The sequence below is a fragment of the Caretta caretta genome, chromosome 11 (assembly GCF_965140235.1).
Source record: "Caretta caretta isolate rCarCar2 chromosome 11, rCarCar1.hap1, whole genome shotgun sequence".
In the NCBI taxonomy this organism is placed as follows: Eukaryota; Metazoa; Chordata; order Testudines; family Cheloniidae; genus Caretta; species Caretta caretta.
In genome coordinates, this window is record NC_134216.1 from 79,139,068 (window position 1) to 79,151,126 (window position 12,059).

Consider the following 12,059-nt stretch of genomic DNA (forward strand, 5'->3'; position numbering starts at 1 on the left):
TACTGGGCGTTGCTTGACTGTACGCTGGGTTGTTCTCATGTGGAACGAATATCTTTAATTCTTTAGTGTGTAAAAGTGAATGAAGATGAAGCATCTGTTCAAGAGCCTTTTCTTGTAGTTCTGAATGTCAACGGCACAACTGGAGCAGAACTTGCTGAAAATGTTTTAAAGCAACTAGACGACATGGACTGAAAACAACAGACTGCAGAGCTCAATGTTATGACAATGGCTCACCCCGGAGGGGCAAGCACTAGGTTTTACAGGCATAAATTAGGAAAGTTAACTCCCATGCCATGTGTGTGCTGTGCTGTAGTCCCAACTGGAATTTACTGATTTCTGGTGCTGCTGCTCCTTGCCTTGAGTCCAGGAATGTATTTGGTATACCGCAAAGACTGTATATATTATTTGGGGGATCTCCTAAAAAGGTGGGATATTTTAAAAATGCATGTAGCTATTTCCCTGCAATCCCTCTCTGAAAGAGGATGGGAGGCAAGCAGAGAAACTAACAGCTCCCCCAGATTTGTGATGCACTCCTGGAGCTACATACCTGTACCTCTGACTGTATGGTTCATTCAGAGGCAAAAATCACTGCAAGAGAAACTCCACTTATCTCTTCATGGCAATCCCCACTGGGTGGAACAAGGTGCTGAAAGAAAGCAGCACAACCGACAAGAAGGGAAATTATCTGGATTTTAGTATAGCATGCAGATTCACGGAAACAGCAGCAGCAATCTTCCAGGATTATTGAGAGACAGATTTTTAAATAGCACTTGAGAAAACAAAGAAATGGCTCATGAGTTGGACGTAGAGCCAGTGTTTCCAGTTATTCACTCAAGGATACAGAAAAGGTTACCTAAAACAGCAGCAGATGGGAGAGTCTTCATCCTTTAGAGAAATCATCACAGCAAAATACTGCCACAGTAGCCAATGGTTTTTAACTCTTAACATCTTACCTCCCCAATAAAAGGACCCTAAAACTGGCTCTGCTGGACAGCATCTTCCTTCACTCTCCCTTTTGCTGAAGTGGCAGCAACATTAGGTTCATATTAGGGTTAGCAACTTTCTACTCGCACAACACCAAACACCCTTGCCCTGCCCCCTGCCCCACCTCTTCTCCGAGGCCCAGCCCCCCTTGCTCTCCCCACCCTCACTCACTCATTTTCATTGGGCTGGGGAAGAGGGTTGAGATGTGGGTGAGGGCTCTGGCTGGGGGTGCAGACTCAGGGTTGGGCTGGAGATGAGGGTTTTGGGGTGCAGGAGGGGGCTCTGGGCTGGGGCTGATGGGTTCGAAGGGCGGAAAAGGGATCACAGCTGGGGAAGGGGTGCAAGGGGGGAGTGAGGGCTCCAGCTGGGGGTGCAGACTCTGGAGTGGGACTGGGGATGAGGGTTTTGGGGTGCAGGAGGGGGCTCCGGGCTGGGGCTGATGGGTTCGGAGGGTGGTAGGGGGAATCAGGGCTAGGGCAGGAGCTTGGGGCACAGGGGGGTGCAGGCTCTGTGTGGCAATTACCTCAGGTGGCTTCTGGAAGCAGTGGCACGTTCTCCCTCTGGCTCCTACGTGGAGGCACGGCCAGGCAGCTCTGCATGCTGTCCCGTCCGCAGGTGCCGCCCCCACAGCTCCCATTGGCCGCTGTTCCTGGTCAATGGGAGCTGCAGAGCTGGTGCTTGGGCTGGGGCAGCGTATGGAGCTTCCTGGCTACCCCTACGTGTAGGAGCCAGAGGGGGAACATGCTGCTGCTTCTGGGAGCCGTGCAGAGCCAAGGCAGGCAGGGAGCCTGCCTTAGCCCTGCTGTGCTGCTGACCAGACTTTTAACAGTCTGGTCAGTGGTGCTGACCGGAGCAGACAGGGTCCCTTTTCGACTGGGCATTCCGGTCGAAAACCGGATACCTGGCAACCCTAGCCCATATGGACCCATCATAGCTTGTTTTCTGAAGCACGGCACCTGCAGCTCTATCCTAGGCTAGAAGGGCATACCCATGAAATAAGTTAATCACCAAACCCCCTTACATAAGGTGGGCATCAGCCAACACAGCCTTTGGCAGGCTGGCCAGGGATGGCCACGATACAGTTGTAGACAAATAGTAAAATAATTATACAGAAATTATCCCCGACCAACACCCAACCCTGGAATGGCATGGCTGGAGTCTTCATTCCCCACTCTCCTTGCTCTGTCAGTAACATCCCACTTGTCAAGATTCCTGGCCATGGACCTGTCAGAGAAATAACCTCTTCTGACCTGTTAATCTCTTTTCCTTAATGACAGCTTGGCTAAAATTGACCCTTCCCTGCTGTGAAAGGATCACCCTCTCTTTCTTCTCAGATGAGCCCACCTAACTTAGTCCTCTCTAGGCTTTTCCCTAAAATAACACGGGCCAATCACTATTTGCCTTTCCCCTCTCTGTCCAAGAGTGGGTGCCACACTGGAGCTGTAGCATGCATCTGTTTTGGAGTTACGGCTATGGAAGGGTCCATCTGTCCAGGGACATGACCAAAGAAGCAGAGATAAGGGTCACTGTGACCCTGGTTGCCTGTAAAAGTTGCCTGGCTTCCAAACCTCCAGCAAGTACGTGGCACCTCCCGTATGAGGGACTCCTGGCCAAATTGTTGTCAGAGAAAGATTAGCTGCCAACAGAAAACATTGTTAGCTTATTTTGAATGGTACCCCTGTGGGTTGTTTTTTTTGTTGTAGCTCAGTACCATGGAAGGTAAATCAAACCAGAGACCCCAACTCACTTACAACCTTCACTGCTGGAGGGGTTTAATTATTCACCTCTCAACTCTGAATATCACAAGGGGAAATTATGTAATATGAATTTGTAGTTCCATAGGACACAGGAGCTCCTGCACACTAAAGTCATGCCCACGACTAGGTACTGAACAAAGACAGCCCCTGCTCCAAAGTTATACATGGCAAGGAAGAGGCTTTTCAAAAAAAGGGCTTTCTGGATCTAACACCACCACCTTCCACTTCCAGAGCACTTTCCAGCAGGAGGTGATGAAGCATTTTACAAAGGAAGCAAGTATCATTAGCTTCACGTTACAGATTTGGAAGCCAAGGCACAGAGAGGTGAAGTGACTTGCCCAAGGTCACCTAGCAGGCCAGTGACAGGGTTGGAAACAGAACCCAGGTCTCCTGCACCTCACTCCAGTGTTCCACCCAATAGACCACACTGCCACACCACATTATGTTACGGATACATTGGCAAACACAGACCTCATATCAGAAAGGTTACATCAGTTAACCTGCAGAGATAGAGCAGAGGAGAGGTTTAGGAATTAATATTCGAAAGTTGTGAATGCTGACAGTGACTTTAAATTACAAGAGTAAAATATAACCCTACTGCCATAGCTATAAGGTAATGAACTAAAAATAAATAAATGTATCTGCTATTGGGAAGTTCTTCTCACAGGATAAATGGTTCCCAGTACCCATGGCCTGAAATATCTCTATAGGAAGGTGTTAGGGCACAATTCTGTAGTGGTTTTAAATGGAAGTAAGGCTATTTCCATAACAGTATTGACATTACTGTGTCTGGGCGATTTCCTAGGAATTATGTAGTTTTGTTACTCATCAGTACAATGCTTCCACTGTTCCCCCCTCTCTTTATCTAGTTAACACACATATCAAATACCGCTGCCTCTGCTGGTTTTCTTGTTTTTTTAAATGTTGAATACACTGAATTCATGGACTTGCAGCTGCTTTCTGCCTACCCATTTACAGTTTCCAAAACAGCTCTTTTTTAGCATAGCAATTGAGGTTGGAAAAGGGACTAAAATCTCTTCAACAACTGATCTTGGGTACTTCCCAAGAAACAAATACTCACGCTGGACAAATTCAGTCGCAACAACTGTCTAATCTTAGTTCTTATAGCTGAAGCCAGACAAATTCAGACTGGAAATAAAACGTCATTGTAAGAATGAGGGTAATTAACCATTAGAACAATTTGTCAATGGTGATGGTGGATTCTCCATCACTGGCCATTTTTAAATCAAGACTGGCTGTTTTTTTACAAGCTCTGCTCTAGGAATTATTGTGGGGCAGGTCTCTGGTCTGTGTTATACAGGAGGTCAGACTAGATGATCACTATGGTCCCTTTACCAGTCTTGGAATCTATATTAGCCCCCATTACAATAGTATCCGCCTGCCACCCCATATTTGAATGACGACAATGAAGTCTCTCTGTTTCCTGCTGGCAAGATATTTAGGCTCAGAGTTGTTTTTAAATTATTATGGAATATAGAAGAGTCAGAGGCGGTGTGAGTTAGGGCAGTTTGGCTTGATCCTATCCTAATTGAAATCTATGGCAAAGGGCAGGAGGGACCATTCAATCATCTAATCTGAGCTCTTGCACAATTCTAGTCGTAGAATTTCACTCATGTATTGAGACCTTGTGTCATTAACGTGTGTCTTCTAGACAGTCATTGAGTCTTGAAGACTTCCAGAGATGGAGAATACACTACTTCCCTTGGTAGCCCGTGCCACAGGTGAATCAGCCTCACAGTTAAAAATGCATGCCTTATTTCTACTCTGAATGTCTGGCTTTAGCTTACAACTATTGGCTCTTGTTATGGCTTTCTCTGCTAGATTAAAGAGCCCTTTGTTACCTTGAATTTTCTCCCCAGGAAGGTGCTGACACACCACAATCAAGTCACCTCTTAATCTTTTTTAAAAACTAAGATAAACAAATTAAGCTAAGTCTCCAGCTTTTGAATAATTTTTGTGGCTCTTCTCTGCACCATCTCCAATTTCTCAACCTTTCAAAAGTTGACACCAGAACAGGCCAGTATTTCAGTATCAGTCTCACCAATGCCACAGACAGAGGTAAAATCACCTCCATACTTATTACTGCCCTGTTATACATCCAAGGATTGCATTAGCTCTTTCACCACAGCATTGTACAGGAAGTTCATACCGAGTTACTTGTCCACCATGACCCCTAAATCCTTATCAGAACCCATGCTTTCCAGGATACAGTCCCCCATTCTGAAGGTATCACCTATATTCTTTGTTCTATATCTATGGCCTTGAATTCAACTGTATTAAAACAGGTTTTATTTGAATGGACACAACTCACCAAGAATCTAGATTGTTCTGTATGTCTGCCCTGAATCTGTGTTAAAAGTCATACCCTTTCCTAGAATTCCTTCATAATGAATATCTTAGATGCTTTTCTCTTTCTATATTATCTTTCCACATTCTAGTGCGGGAGTTGCCTCAACAGTTAACTGCCAGGGAATCAGGAATCTGAGCTGCAGAGATTATTTTTACTCTTTTTTTAAAGAAAATATTTTATATTTTTTCAAAAAAAATCACAATGGCAGAAAACAGGTTTCAGAGGAACAGCCGTGTTAGTCTGTATTCGCAAAAAGAAAAGGAGTACTTGTGGCACCTTAGAGACTAACCAATTTATTTGAGCATAAAAAAGAAACAAAAATATATCAGTATGGAATAGTGATAAGACATTGCATTGTAGAAAAATATATTTGAGAGAGTAGTGACGAAGGAGCATCTTAGCAGTAAAACAAAATACATTTACATATAAATGCTGAAGAAGAAAAAAAGATGAGTCTTTGATATGTCATTCAATACTGGTTGATAGTTTTAATAACTGAAATGTTCAACAGAAGAACATCCATGCTGGGTCAGACCAAAGATCTATCTGGCCCAGTATCCTGTCTTCCGACAGTGGCCAATGCCAGGTGCCCCAGAGGGAATGAACAGAGACAGACAATCATTGAGTGATCCATCCCCTGTCTCCCATTCCCAGCTTCTGGCAAACAGAGGATAGGGACACCCAGAGCATGGGGTTGCATCCCTGAGCATCTTGGCTAATAGCCATTGATGGACCTATCCTCCAAGAACTTATCTAATTCTTTTTTGACCCTGTTATAGTTTTGGCCTTCACTTTGGGTTGTGTGCATTGTGTGTAAACCTCATTTTTATTTGGGAGTATTTTATCTGAACATCTGCAAAGTACTCCTAAAGCAACCCAAACGGTCCCCATTGCCTTTAGCAGTGAACTTGCCCTTCTCAAGCGTGATCTTTGTATTGCTGTGGTGACTTAGGAAAACACCAATAAAGCACAGGAACAAGTTATTGGATGTAAAGGCCTTGTACCGAGACATCTAGTCCCCGCAGCCCTACACAGCTCAATGGAAGCCCATAAATGCCCCATCCAGGGCCCAAAGAAAAAAAGAGTCCCATCACTGGGATATTTGCAGTCCTTTAACTGCACCCTCCAAACGAAGCCTGACTGCAAGAGGCAGCTTCTATCTCAGCCAGATTCTAAAGCTTCCCCCACCCCCTTCCTATACCTCAGCCCTGCAGATACTCCCAAAATCAGTCCATGTTTTGGGGCAAGTGGGCGATGAAATACCCACTTCAACATAAGGGATTCCTGCCCAAAGCAATAAAGAATCGGATTTCTACTGAAACCAGACACACCTCAGCACAAGTGTCACCACAAACTAAAGCCTTATCCAAGATGACCTCATAGCCCCCTTCCAGCTTCCCCGAGCTTCCCCAGCTTCCTCATGCCTTCCAGCCTCCCCTGGGGCTGAGGTCTTATAACCAGGCACACCCCAGTGTATACTACGGTGTTTTCACTTTGCACAATCATTTGTACAAATGCTTCTAGCATCCAACAAAAAATGCAGCCGACAGGAGGCCTTTGTTCAGATGTCTATCCATTTACCAGACTCGAGGCTCTCAGAGATATCAGACTGCAGGCAGGCACACAGATTTAACACATAAGATATAAAGCCTGCATCCAGATGCTGCTATCACTGATAAAAAAATCCTTTCCTACTCTTTCCCTGTATAACTCTGGCCTTTGATTATTAATTATTATTATCTGTATCACCACAGCACCTAAGAGTCCTTCTCATGGCCCAGGACCCTGTTGTGCTAGGTGCTATACAAAGAGAATAAAAACAGTTTCTACCCCCAGGGAGCTTATAATCGGAGGGCTTGTCCACACTGGAAGCGCTACATCGGCACAGCTGCATCTGCAGCGTGTCTGGTGAAGACGCTCTATGCTCACAGGAGAGAGCTCGCTCATCGGCGTACTAAGTGGTGGTAGGTATAGTGGTGGGAGAAGCTGTCCACACCAGCGCTTAGGTTGGTGTAACTTACGTCGCTCGGGGAAGCGGGAGGGCTTATTCACACCCCTGAGCAACATAAGTTATTCTGAAGTTAAGTGATAGTGTAGGCCTGGCCTAAGTATAAGACCAAGTGACAAAAGATGGAGACAGATAGATGAGGAAGTCCAAGGAAACCATATTGGTCAGCATGATAGACAGTATTATCAGCACACCAACGGCCTAATCATTGTCAATTTTTTTTTTAGTCATCACGGCAAAGGAGAGTTTTAAAGGCGGATAATTTTGCAGCTGCTTATGGGGAGCATCTCCAAAGCATGAGGGACAGTATGTGAGAAAGCCTAAAGGTGGCTGAAAATTTAACAAGTGAGCAATGAAGGCTGACAGCATGGGCTGATTGAGAGATGACAAGCGGGGTGGGGATAGGCCACAAAGGGACGTGAAAGTGCAGACAAGCAGCTTTCATTTGATATGATAGAGAAGATCCCAGTGGAGGGATTCAAAGAGGGTGAATTGGAATAGGTTCAGAAAAGGGCAACAAAAATGATTAGGGGTATGGAACAGCTTCCATATGAGGAGAGATTAATAAAACTGGCTCTTTTCAGCTTGGAAAAGAGATGACTAAGGGGGGATATGCTAGAGGTCTATAAAGTCATCACTGGTGTGGAGAAAGTAAATAAGGAAGTGTTATTTACTCCTTCTCATAACACAGAAACTAGGGGGTCACTAAATGAAATTAATGGGCAGCAGGTTTCAAACAAACAAAAGGAAGTATTTCTTCACACAATGCAGAGTCGACTTGTGGAACTCTGCCAGAGGAGGTTGTGAAGGCCAAGACTATGACAGGGTTCAAAAAAGAACTAGATAAATTCAGGGAGGATAGGTCCCTCAGTGGCTATTAGCCAGGATGGGCAGGGACGGTGTCCCTAGCCGCTGTTTGCCAGAAGCTGGGAATGGGCAACAGGGGATGGATCACTGGATGATTGCCTGTTGTGTTCATTCCCTCTGGGGCACCTGGCCTGGGCCACCATCGGCAGACAGGATGTTGGGCTGGATGGACCTTGGGTCTGACACAGACTGGCTGTTTTGTTTTCATATGACATGGTCACAGTGACAGGCTAGGCAAAGGACCTGCAGCAGCAGCATTCTGAATGGACATGAGCAAGGCTAGAGAAAAGGAGGTTGCATTAATGGAGCCTTGGGATGGGGAGACCCTGGATGAGCCGTGTGGGTGGATAGGAAAGGCTGTGTCTTAGAGCGGTTACGCAGAAAATCAGCAAGACTTAGGCATGGCCTGGATGGGAGGATCTGTACAGAGATGCGAGTTGAAAAGGATGCCCAGGTTACGGGATGAGTGGCAGGCAGAATGATGGTGACCACAGTGATTGAGAAAGGAGGGAATGGGGAGGATTTGGAAAGGAAAATTCAGAGCTCTGTTTCAGCCAAAGTCAGTTTAAAATGATAGTTATAGATGAATAAACAAACTAGTTTTCTTGGTCCTACTCATTTATCCTTCTGTTCCTGGCCTAGGCCTTACCCTGTTCTCTCTTTCCCATTTCTTTCTCAAAACTTCCTATCTTCCCAGGGAATTGTAACCCTCCAGGCCTCCCCCTACCCCCCCGGAGAGAGGCATCACTTTCGCTTCCCCAGCTTTCCTCAGGAGGCAACCACCAAGCCCTGGGAATTCCTCCCAGGGCAGAAAACTCCCTCCTTGAGGCCCTATTGGCGGAGAGGGATTACGTGCTGGCTTCCCAGCCAATCAGCGCCAAGGTTACCGGCGCTCAACAGTCTATGAATGGACAGTTGGCCTCCAGCAGCTATGGATCCTCCCTGAACCTTCTGCTCCCTGGGCTGGTTCTCTCTCCTGTTAAAGCCGTCGCACCTGCAGCTGCTATTTGTGGCCGTATATTTTACATTCATCTAAAAGGGCAACATATGGTTTCCCTTCAGCAGTATTGGGAACTATATCTATTATCTTCACATTGCCATGTGGTACTTAACCTGAATTGTACTATATGGTGGTCACCTGTAATACCTCTGATATTACCATCAATCCACCCTGCAATGAGCAGCTTTCCTGCTAGGGTTCACACTGACAGACTTTTTGATAAGGATAGAACTGTGAACTGAACACGAGTTTTCCTATCCTGCTGATGGCAGCTGGGATAGATGTGGTCCAGAAGTTGAGCCAAAGCAACAGAAGTCATTCATTCATGGAGAAGCAGCAAAAAGGCACAACAGAAAAGCAGTCAACATGCAGCAAAGATCCTTCCTAAGAGCAACCTCTGGCTACAAGGTCTTTCTGATTGTATAGGATCAGAGGCACAGTTGCTATGTGGTCCAGAGTCAGAATGGGGGCCCTGCAGACTCTCATGCAGAGCCTGGGGTGGGCCAAAGCTTTTTATTCAAACACAGCTACAAAAAATATCTTCTGTTTCTTCATCAGAAGAACTGAATCCCCTTAGTTAATATTATTGCTCACAGCCCAGGCGCGTACAGGAATATGACAAGTAGAGAAGTAGCCTGTATACGCAGAGGGGCCAAAGGAATACAGAACAGATTCATTATCTGATTTGCTTTCATGTGGATGTCTGAGTTCCAACCCAGATGGGCTTCAGGCCAGCTAGAGGAGTCACTTGGCACTAGCTGTGTTTGCAATAACTAAACATCACGGACTTTACATTTGTTGTTATACAAAAGTCCCTGTAAACACTCATTCCAGCTCAGGACCATTTCTTGTAAGAGTGCATATAGGTTTCATTCTTCTATGGCATCCAAAGCTATCAGAGAAAACTTAGCTGCAATGCAGCAAAGAGGGTGTTTCACTGTAAACATGGCAGTTTGGGTGGGACACCATGTAAATACCAACAACCAAGCACAAAAAAGAAAAAACCCACAAGATCTTCCCCCTCCTGCTACTTCTGGATATACAAAGGGAAGTGGAGGTTGATAATCACAGATCACATGCAGAACAAAGCTGATTTTCATAGACTTCAATTGTCTTTTGTGCCTAGCAAAGCTGTGTCTTGAAAACGAGTCTGAATCAAGGCTGTGACACATTATTGATCCTGAAAGTCTGCAATGCTGCTCTCTCAGTGCCACTGAATCAATAGTTGTATAATTTCACAGGGACTTTATTGCATTCTTATTCAGTGCAGTGGATTCAGAACAAGTCAGATTTTTTTCATCCATAAATGTCAGTAAACGTCAATTTCACCAACATACAAACCCGTGAAAAATATTTCCATCGGTAATAATCAAAATTTACAGATAGACAAAGTAAGAAAAATGCTGCTTGAGAACTTATTAGTTCAACAGAAGGATATTTGCTTTGTATAGTTAGACATGTGATGTGGACAGTGTTTTAATGTTTATTAAAGCTTTTAACTTTTTGAATCTCAACATCTGTTGTTAAATAATTATTGCCTAATCTCCCTTTTGTCTGACTCCCCATGATTACCCACTACTGTGAAGTTTTAAAATCAATAAAAATTAAAGCTTAAAAATAAACATTGATATCTGTCAAAATTGAATCATAGAATTAGGTTATATTATTCCATTTCTTAAGTAGGTTTCTCTTCTCTCTCCTTCTCTCTCATGATTTTTTAAAGTCAAATCTCATCCCCTTACCTGCAGATGCATCAGAAATGGTGCAAGACTGAGTCAGACATAGTTCATTCCAATCCCATGGCCTCTATGCAGTCTGAAACCAGACATTATGGCTGTCACATTCTGGAGTGCAATCCAGACCAGTGAGGGGTTCTGTCACTGCCTGCCCCATAGCCCTGGGCACCTCACAATGCTTTCTCATTGTAGCTCCCCACCTGGGCAGCTCTCAAACAACCTAACAGCATGAAGGTCTCACCCTGAGTGTCTTTGTATAGCAATAGCCCTGGCCCAGCAGCAATGACCCCAGAGCCTGTCAGCAACACGCCAGTCACACTCTGGCTTCCACAAGCCTGGGTTACGACTTGCAGGGTGACCCCCAGCACACTCCCAGTCCTGGATTTGCCCCAAAATGTGCGTTTTGGGCTATTTAGGTATTAAAGGTCCATTCTCCCTGCAAGGGGTCAATATTCAACAATCAGCTACTTTCGCTAGAGTTACCCAAACAGTTCAGTTTAAACACAACACTGGATTAGTTTTTATTTTAAAAATAAAACCAGGTTATTTAACTACAAAGAGAGAGGTTTTGAATACAAGTATAAGGTATTAAAGTCAGAAATGGTTACAAGAGAAATAAAGATAAAACACTTTCTAGTAACTAAAACTTAACAAGCTAGACTTGGTTCAAGGTAATATCCTTACCAGATGATCCCAGCAACAGGGCTAGGTTAGGATCTCCTCTCAAAGTCAAAGTTCCTTTGTCTTCTTAGGTGAAGGGGCTGGGGGAAGGTGGAAGATATGCCTTGGGGTGTTTTTGCCCCTCACTTTTGTAGTCCAGTCACTCTTTGAAATGGATTCTTCTGCAGCTTACCCCTCAAAGCAAAGATTATTCAAACAGTAAAGAAGGCAACATGTAGTTTGATGATGGAGGTGCCCTATGCTCTTTCTTTTCTCCTTTGCACACTGAAATGCAGATTTGTCTTGTCTCCTGCCATTTCCCACTTTTGCTGCCCGAAGGACCCTGTTTATTACTTATATATACACACTTCACCATGATATTACTGACGACCAATGTATTAGTTTTCAACGGATACCCCACAGGGCATTTTTTTTTTTACAAATATTATTACAATAGTGAGTAAGGGGTGAGTAGAGGGGTGCTTTCAGTCACAATGACTCAGGGAGAATGAAGATTCTTTTCCTCTGGAGTCTTCTGAAGGTGAAAAACAAACAAATCACTTTGTCCTCATAACCAAGAGCAGTGTTACGGATGCTAGCTGCACTAAAGACGCTAATATTACTTTTGAAAGATTTTTGTATTACTCTCAACTTGTGAGCCATCCTGTGTCCCATT